This window comes from Felis catus, chromosome C1 (assembly GCF_018350175.1).
Source record: "Felis catus isolate Fca126 chromosome C1, F.catus_Fca126_mat1.0, whole genome shotgun sequence".
NCBI classification, from domain to species: domain Eukaryota; kingdom Metazoa; phylum Chordata; class Mammalia; order Carnivora; family Felidae; genus Felis; species Felis catus.
In genome coordinates, this window is record NC_058375.1 from 38,703,889 (window position 1) to 38,712,462 (window position 8,574).

Consider the following 8,574-nt stretch of genomic DNA (forward strand, 5'->3'; position numbering starts at 1 on the left):
CTCCCCCGTTCATGCTCTGTCTCTCTCTGTCTCAAAAATAAATAAACGTTAAAAAACATTTTTTAAAGTGCTAGCATAATTCCTGGCACAGAGTTGGAGCATATAAACATTAGCTCTTCTGATTATTTCTTATTACCTCCTTTGTTCAGGCTGTTATCATCTACAACTTCACACTCCCCTCTGCTCCTTACTTCCCTCAACCTCTGACCATCCCTACAAGGTCTCCTGTCTGGTTTCTCTTCTCTGGGACCTCTTCTCCAATCCATTCTTTGTGCCATTGCCAGAATATTCGCTGTAAAAGGCATATCTGATCATGTGATTTGCAGACAAGAAACCCTGTCATGGTGCCCCATTGTCCATAGAATAAGCACTGTCCTTAGCTTTGCAGTCAAGGTCCTCCATTCTCAGGGTCCCTGCATACTTCTCAACAGTCATGCGAAGAAAATTTTGCCCCCATTTTATTGCCTTGGAGTGTTTGAGTGAACATCCCAAGGACCTATAGTTATTCACTGGGCCAGCTGAGATTTGTACCTGTCTTCTGAGCCCATAATGCTCTGTGCATTGGCCACACTGCCTCTCCCCACACTGACCATCCATGAACTGACAATGAGCATCAGATAAGCAGGAAAGGAAGAGTGCTGAGATGAGAAAGAGGGGCTGGTGTGGAGACATCACAGTGGCCAACCTGACCAGGGAAGGCTTCCTGGAGAGGCTGGAGCTCTGAGGACCTGGAGGGGGCAGGGTAGCAGAGGTGAGACTGGAGAAAATGCTGAAACTGCAATTTCAGAATGGTCTGGTGAGATGAAGTGAGATTCAAGTGTGAGTGGAAACATGTGCTTCAGATGCTGCTCTCTTCTTCCCCAATACTGGCGAACCCCAGGAAGCTCTGAGGTTTGGTTCTTGGTTTCAGTCACTGTTAGCGGGGTTGGAAGTACTACATTAGGTTGAAGGGCTTGCCAGGTCCTCTTTGTTATCCACAGATTAATGAACTCTAGGTTGGTTGGGGAGGGGAGGAGAGTCCCTTTCTCTTAAGTTCTTTCCCTGCAGCAATACTGCCCAAATATCCATCCATTTGCTCAGCAAACCTTCCCAGACACCTGTGGGGCCCCAGGCAGGCCCCACACTGGAAATGCAGAAAACAATCACAGGTGTTCTTCGCTATAAAGTACTCATGATTTAGTGGCGAGAAAACCTCACATACAGTGACAATACTGTGTGAAAAGTGCTCTGGGCTCTAGGGTATGGAAAGCTAGGGAAATCTTCTCAGAGGTGATACCTGAGCAAGATTCAGAGTGAGCATATTCTTTCAAAAAGATTACTTGGATTCATTTCCAAAGGTGAGTTTGGGTTATTGCTTTTTGTGATTGTGACTGTAATTGCAGAACAATACATTCTTGCCTGGTGTCACACAGAGCTTTTAGGACATGAAGGGTAGAACAGTGGTGTGGTAGACTCCCTGGTTTGGGGGCCCTAAAATGTATTTCCAAACACAGTGGAATTTCCCCAACCAGGGATAACATCATCACTTTCCAAGACTTCATAGCCTGGCAGAGAGTCTGCAGGTTGCATGAGAGGACAACGAGTGCTCTCTCTGGCTGTATTCAGGACCCGGTGAGGTAATATAAAAGGACAGTGGCCTGGGATGCAGGCTGCTCTGCCACCACTGACTTGCTGTGTGACACAGTATAGGCCCATGAACCACACTAAGCCTCAGTTGCCTCCTTCATCCAGTGGGGACAATATTACCTCACCTGGTCACTAAATGGTAGCTATTGGTCCCAGGTCTCTCATTTCCAAGCTATATGTCCCCCTCTCTCAGCCTATTTCCCCATCTGTGAACAAGGCAGAATGGTGAGGCTGTGTGCAGGGAAAGAATGAGAGAATATTCTCCAAGGGCTGTTTAGCTTTGACATCCCATGCATAAAACAACAGCCAGATTGGACTGTTGCTTAATTCTATCCAAACTGCCAGATAGGCATTTGAATAAGTAATCTAATATATACATTTTTATTCTATTCAATATTCAGGTCGTCTCCTGGCTGGAATGAGTATTCAGAATGATGATTGCTTCGAAACATACCATTCCAAATACGAATGAGGATATTTTTGCAATATTCAGTTCAACAAGGATAGGGAGGTATGAGATTAGGTTCTGCAAATAATCACACATTTCACATCTTGGATGCCTATACACATACTTACTACATGTCTTTCTTCATAACCTTGGAAATGCAAATCCCTGTACTCTTAGAGGCTTCAGCAACCCTCCTGTGCTGTCAATTCCCATGTGAATACAGTAGAGCAAGGCAAAAATATGTGACCTTTCACCTGGTGTTTGTTTGAGGCTCTGCTACAACATCCTCCCCACCCAATAAGCTGTGATCTCATGCTCCCTCATGCTCCAGCAGGGACAGAGAGCTCACTACTTCTCAAAGCATCTAATCCCACCCATGGGCACCTTTGACTTGGGGAAACAGTCTCTCTAGTTGAGAAATCTGCCTACTACTGGTGTTCCTACATCGATCCTTGTTCTGCCCTCAGATATTCTTGCAGAGATTGAAGGCAATGACACTATTCCTTTCACCAAGTCAGCCTTTTCCTGAACTGAATCCCTACTCCCTCCAACCAGAAAACTACTCTTCCTTTGTCCCCAGCACAAGACTCTATAGGGATGAGCCTAAGGACACCAAGAGCAAAGGTGAGCTCAAGATGTCCTGGTGAATTCCTTTTTGTCTGGCTTCCCGCGCCATTGAGTAAGAGAGAATGAAGCTTTTAAAGTAACAGGGAAAAGTAGCTGATTCTGAGGAATCTTTTGCCAAGGATTTTCAGGAAACAGAAAACATTGGGGTGCCAGGGTGGCTCAGTTGGTTAAGCATCTGACTTCGGCTCAGGTTATGATCACACAATTTGTGAGTTCGAGTCCCACATCGGGCTCTGTGCTGACAGCTCAGAGCCTGGAGCCTGCTTTGGATTCTATGTCTCCCTCTGCTTGTTTTCCACCCTTCCCCTGCTTGTTCTCTCTCTCTCTCTCTCTCAAAAATAAACATAAAAAAAAGAAAGAAAGAAAACACCACTGGGGAAGGAAGATCTTGGATTACAGCACGAGTGTTACCCAGAAACTGTTTGCAACCAGCATGGCACCCACCCCAGAAGGTGTGTGTATGCAGGTGTGTGAAGTACAAGTGCTTACACAGTGAGCACCTACTCATCTACTCAGCTGTGCCCTGGTAGGGTCAGTACAGAATAAGTTGCTCACTTGGGCAATTGTCACATGTCTTCAAGATTCACTCAGTCATCGGGGCGCCTGGGTGGCGCAGTCGGTTAAGCGTCCGACTTCAGCCAGGTCACGATCTCGCGGTCCGTGAGTTCGAGCCCCGCGTCAGGCTCTGGGCTGATGGCTCAGAGCCTGGAGCCTGTTTCCGATTCTGTGTCTCCCTCTCTCTCTGCCCCTCCCCTGTTCATGCTCTGTCTCTCTCTGTCCCAAAAATAAATAAACGTTGAAAAAAAAATTAAAAAAAAAAAGATTCACTCAGTCATCACCTCTTCTGGGCGGCAGTCCCCGACATGCCCTCTTAACCTTAACCAACCCTGCACCCCCATGAAGCTTTCTGCACTTTCCTCTATATTGTCCAGTTCCCTGCCGGTCTGTCCTCTTGGACAGTGGTACCTTCTTGAGGATGCTGACTGTGTCTGATTCGCCTTTGTCTCCCTCGGCCTGGCAAGGCATCAGTGCTTCATACATGTCGATTGCAGGAATGTTGTGTGGAAAGGTGTCTTAATCCTATTTTGGGGTTCTTACCACTGTCTCTGCTGCCGTGTTTCTCTTTCCTTACTTATAAGAGGATAACGTGATACAAAATTAAATAGAGTATAATCCTCACAAGATGTGGACATCTGTAGGGGGAATCACTTGGATAAGCTCATGGTATACACGCTTCTGAAAGTGCACCAGCCTTTCTGTGAGAGGTGGAAGTTGGGGTGGATAGTGCTATTTCTCTATCCTTCGTCTACCCCGAGCTGACTGTTCCCAGCCCTGATCTGCTGTCCTCCCCTGCCTGGCCCCTCTGGAGCAGCCATTCCTCTGGAGTTGACACTCAGATTTTCCTTCTTTTCTGCCAAGTCACAGCTTTTGGATGCGCCCTATGCAGATGTGTAGAATTCTTGCACACATCTGCATATCAGAGGGGCAGGGAAAGTTGCTTGGCAAGAGGCCCTGGCTCAGCAGGAGTGCTCTGCTGGCAAGCCTCAGTTGTGAAAGGATCTCTCTCTGTGCTGTTCTTGGCCAAGGAACTCAGCCAGAGACTGGGCTGGTCAGGACTGGGCTTTGTCCTACCCAGGGAAGACCGCAATATGGTGCATTTCTGGGGGCACAGGAAATTGCAACATCTTAGTCTCCCCTGAGGAGATTAAGAAAATGAGTGGACAAGTCTTAGGGCAGGGAATGGGTGTCTCAGGCAATGGCACAAAAAGAAGGAAAATGCATTCATTTAGCTATTGATTTAATAAGAACAGCTCAACGACCCCATTTGTAGAGGGTCTGCTTTGTGCCAAGCAGTACAAGAGAGTGAGTTATTAAATATGGCGGTCTGCTTCCATCTGAGACCTGCCACTTTCAAGGTCTGAGACCTGGGGTAAGTCCTTTAACCTGTTTTGGTATCAGTTTACACATCTGTAAAATGCAATGATAACTGTACCTGCTGCAAAAGGTTGAGGGGAGGATTAGATAAGATAAACTCAACAAAGCACTTAACAGAGCATGTGATAAGTGTTTAGTAAACATCAGCTCTTTTTGAGTACTTTGTTTACTTTACATCCACTATGTGTCAGTCATCATACTGGGTACCCTAAATATTTTGTCATATTTATTTCCCACAGTAAACCTCCAAGACAGGTATTATTACCCCTGATCTGCAATCAACTAAACTGAGGCCTGGAGATGTTAAGATACTCCTGAAGGTCACACACCACATGAAAGGGCTGACAGATTTAACTTTCAAGACCATGGGAAGCCAGATGCAAATGTCACTCAGGAGGCAGGGCCAGAGTTGGAGAGTCCCAGGGAAAGAAGGCCTAAGCCTGTATGTGGGCCAGGGTAGCAGAGGAAATCAGATTCTTGTCCAGAGTGGTTGACAGCACAGCCGGAAATAATGTGCTGAATGTCAAATCTGATGGGTGAAGCAGAAGAAGAACAAGGAGAATGAATGGTATGGATGGCAATCAGCAAAGGCAAGAAACAAGACAATATAGGTTCCTGGGAGGAGGGGAAGGCCATGGCCAGTGAGTCACAATAGAGGAGAGTGAGTGTGCCAGAGCTGGCTGGCCTGGGTTAGGCACTTTCCCTCCCTGGACCTGTAGAAAGGGGTAATAATTCTTAGGTCCCAGGGCTGAGGTAAGGACTAAATGAAGCACTGCACAGAAAGCTCTTTTCATAATGTTTGGAACCTGTGAAGTGTTTAACAAAGGATCTGGAAAAAAATATCCAGACTAGTATTTGGAGAATACATTTCAGAAAGAGTAAGAGAGGTCATTTTATTCATCCTTTAACAGTGAGGATCCCAGCTTCAGTCTATTGTGAAGGATGGTTGGGGCCAGCTCTTGCAGAGGTCTGATCAAGGAAGATCCTTGGAGGCCTACATCAGCACACAGGGGACATGTGCTAGCCCTGCTTTAGGGAAGGAGGAGGGTGACAGTGGGGTATATGACTGGTGGACCTGTGACTGAGTCCCAGGAAGAAAGGGTTGCAGGTAGAAGCTGTTTCTAAAAGGGCCACAGAGCTAGGAATGTAGAGAGGGGGAAATGAACATTTTCCCAATTTTTGGACTGAAAAGCCTGCAGTTTCAGTTGCTATAGTATTTCTTGTCCCGGAAGCTTGATATAAGCAGGAAATACCTTTGGTTGGTCATCAGATTTCTCCTGGTGGGTGTTGGGACTGACTAGGGTGGAGCACTCTCAATTACAGGAAGTAGGGAGTAGGGAACCTCATGGGCGGGGCTGAGCAGGAAAGAAGCAACACTGTAGATGGCATGTAAAGTGGAATGCATCCTTTGTGAGTTATGTGTGATGTCACTTTGAGACTTCCAGAAATAACTAAGCAAGACTTTGAAGGAGCCTGGAGTCCTGCATTGGCAGGTAGGGGCATAAGCCAGCAAATCACAGGTGAATACCATAAATGGGACCCCATTTGTGCCCACAGGCTGAGGTGGTCTGGGGACACATCATTACGCACTCTTTACTCATAACCCAAATAGTTCCTAGGGGTCTGAGGTCATCTCTGAAGATAGGTATGCTTATATTTCTTTTATGTATTTCTTCCCTTACTTCTAACATCTTGATGGCTAATAAGATGGCTAATAAGATCCTCTTGTTGTAACCTTGCAATATCCCCCAAATTCACTTCCTCCCTATTTCTCCAACTTCATTCTCAGTGCATGAGGAATAGGGCCCACTTTTCAGTGATTGAGGGTGGTGGTAAGAGCTAATCTATGCCTATTATTATGTTAAATGCAGGAAATATAAGAAGCAATAGAGCACAGACTTTTTCCTTAAGGATTTATGAGCTGATTTCAACCATTCATCTGAAGACTCCTCAAAATTGTCAAAAACTGAATGAGTTCACTCACTCATTCATTTAATCAATGAACAAACATTCTCTGGGCACTCTGCCAGGATTGGTGCTAGCAGCTGGGGACACATGGCCCTTGGGTCCTAAGGCCTTAAGATCCTTATGATCGAGGGAGACAAATACACAATAGAGGGCTGTGCAGTTAAGCTGCACTGTTGACAGTGGTCAAACTGAAAGAACAATGGAGATCATTTCTATGAAAAGGTATTCCTTAGGTCATTTGCCCAATAATTTCCTTTCCTCATCCTTTCCCTTGGAAGATGTGTCTGAATAATATGGGTAAGGGAGAGGGCCACTGGGGAGGCAGTGTGGAGTAAGGGAAGGAGAACAGGCCATGCAGCTAGATAGTCGTGGGTTTCAGTACCCAGATCTGCCATTTGTTAGTTATCTGAACTTAGTCATTCACCTCTCTAAGTTTCAATTTTTTCATGTGTAAAAAGGGCATCATTTACATAAAGCATCTTGAATAGTCCTGGGCACATAATAGGTACTCAGTAAATGGAAGCCATTTTTATTTTATCCCAAATTTCAGGTTGTTAGTGTCAACAAATAAATGAACTTTACTATGATGAGCTATTGAAATTTTACAGTTTATCTCCCAACGACTTAGCCCAACCTATAGTAACCAACACAAATGGCTTAGATATGGCCTTGCCATGTTCACCCATCTAAGGCAACCAGTTGAGATCTGCTTACTCAGTTCATTTTATTTGTTTCTCTTTCAAATTCCAAGTCTTTAATTTGACCTTTGGAGGATTCTAGTTGGCAAAAGGTCCAAGTTTTCCCACAGGCTGACTGTCTGCTGTGCTTGGGCCCAGTCCCTACATATGGACTGGGACAATAATACTTGAAACTGATCCTTCAAGGAGGCCCTCTTCTTCCCTCCCCCTTTTCCTCAGCTCTCTGTAAAGCATCAAGAATAAACAAGAACACATGTGGCAGGAGCATTCCTCTCTCTATGGCTGTGTTCCAACAGATGGGACACAAGAGGTAACCCTCTTGAGCCCTGATTATCAGCAGACTGGGGATAGGCAATGGGGGATAGAGATGGTGGGTAGATGGAGGAAAGCTCAAGTTATTCAGGTCAAAACTGTCTGTGCTATGGAGTCCAAGAGCTGAGAGGGGCTTCTAAGACCACTTGACACTGACACATAATTTTTCTGTGACAGATTGGGGAAGAGAGGCATCTAGAGGTATCTACAGCCACCAGCCCTCTAGTGACAAAGCGAGAACCTCAGACTCAAGTCTCCAACATTCCAGTCTGTGCCTTCTTCATGTTCCTGGGCAGCTTTGTTCAAGCATCTATAATGGCTTCCTATTTCTAACTGTACCAAATTAAAATGTTCTGGTCTGGCACTTAGGGTCTATGAGATCTGATCCTCACTGTACCTTTCTAGCTTTCTTTCAAACTCAACAGACAACTTGGACTGGTACTTCCTGATCTTGAAAATTTGATCCAAATTTTCCTCTATGTTGTTTAAATCCCCCTTTTCTCTGGTTTCTGTTCTGGGATCCCTGGTTCTTACTAAGTGTCTTCTTGGTTCTGTCCTGTCCTGACCACTTTGGTCTCTGGCTGAGATTCAGCCTTCTTCATTACAATGCCATTTGGAGGCTCATTTAGAAGGGCACATTATGCTGTGTCAGATGAGGCAGCTGGGGAGTGGGTGGGACCTGATGTTAGAGACTTCTACTAGCAGAGTTGACTCAGCAGTGTCCAGGGCATGGCTATCTCTGACACCTGAGAACAGATGCCAAGAAGGTCTGAAATGAAAGACAAGGAGCCTTCAGCAAAGGCTAATATATGGGAGATGATCTGGAAGCTCAGGCAGGAAGGTAAACTGAGGAAAGTCTGTCTGGAAGTGAGGGTAGCATGGCCAAGGAAAGTGGTGAGAGGCTACTATCTGAAGCTCAGTCAGAAAATAAGTGTGGGTCCTCTTGTGTTGCTGGGACCT

At 45.7% G+C, this 8,574-nt stretch overlaps 1 protein-coding gene and 2 long non-coding RNA genes across 11 annotated transcripts in view; 1 reads left to right on the plus strand and 2 right to left on the minus strand.

Moving 5' to 3' along the window:
- The window catches only part of LOC101099137 (AGBL carboxypeptidase 4), a 1,457,496-nt gene that overhangs the window by 275,096 nt on the left and 1,173,826 nt on the right, over positions 1–8,574 (minus strand). The gene's annotated exons all lie outside the window — the stretch shown is intronic.
- On the minus strand, positions 4,936–6,019 carry LOC109502304. The gene is made up of 2 exons (XR_002160847.3): positions 5,890–6,019; positions 4,936–5,662 (listed from the first exon to the last, which is right to left on the minus strand). It is a non-coding gene; the product is annotated as an uncharacterized LOC109502304 (long non-coding RNA).
- On the plus strand, positions 6,047–7,978 carry LOC109502303. Its single transcript, XR_002160846.3, has 2 exons — positions 6,047–6,129; positions 7,792–7,978. It is a non-coding gene; the product is annotated as an uncharacterized LOC109502303 (long non-coding RNA).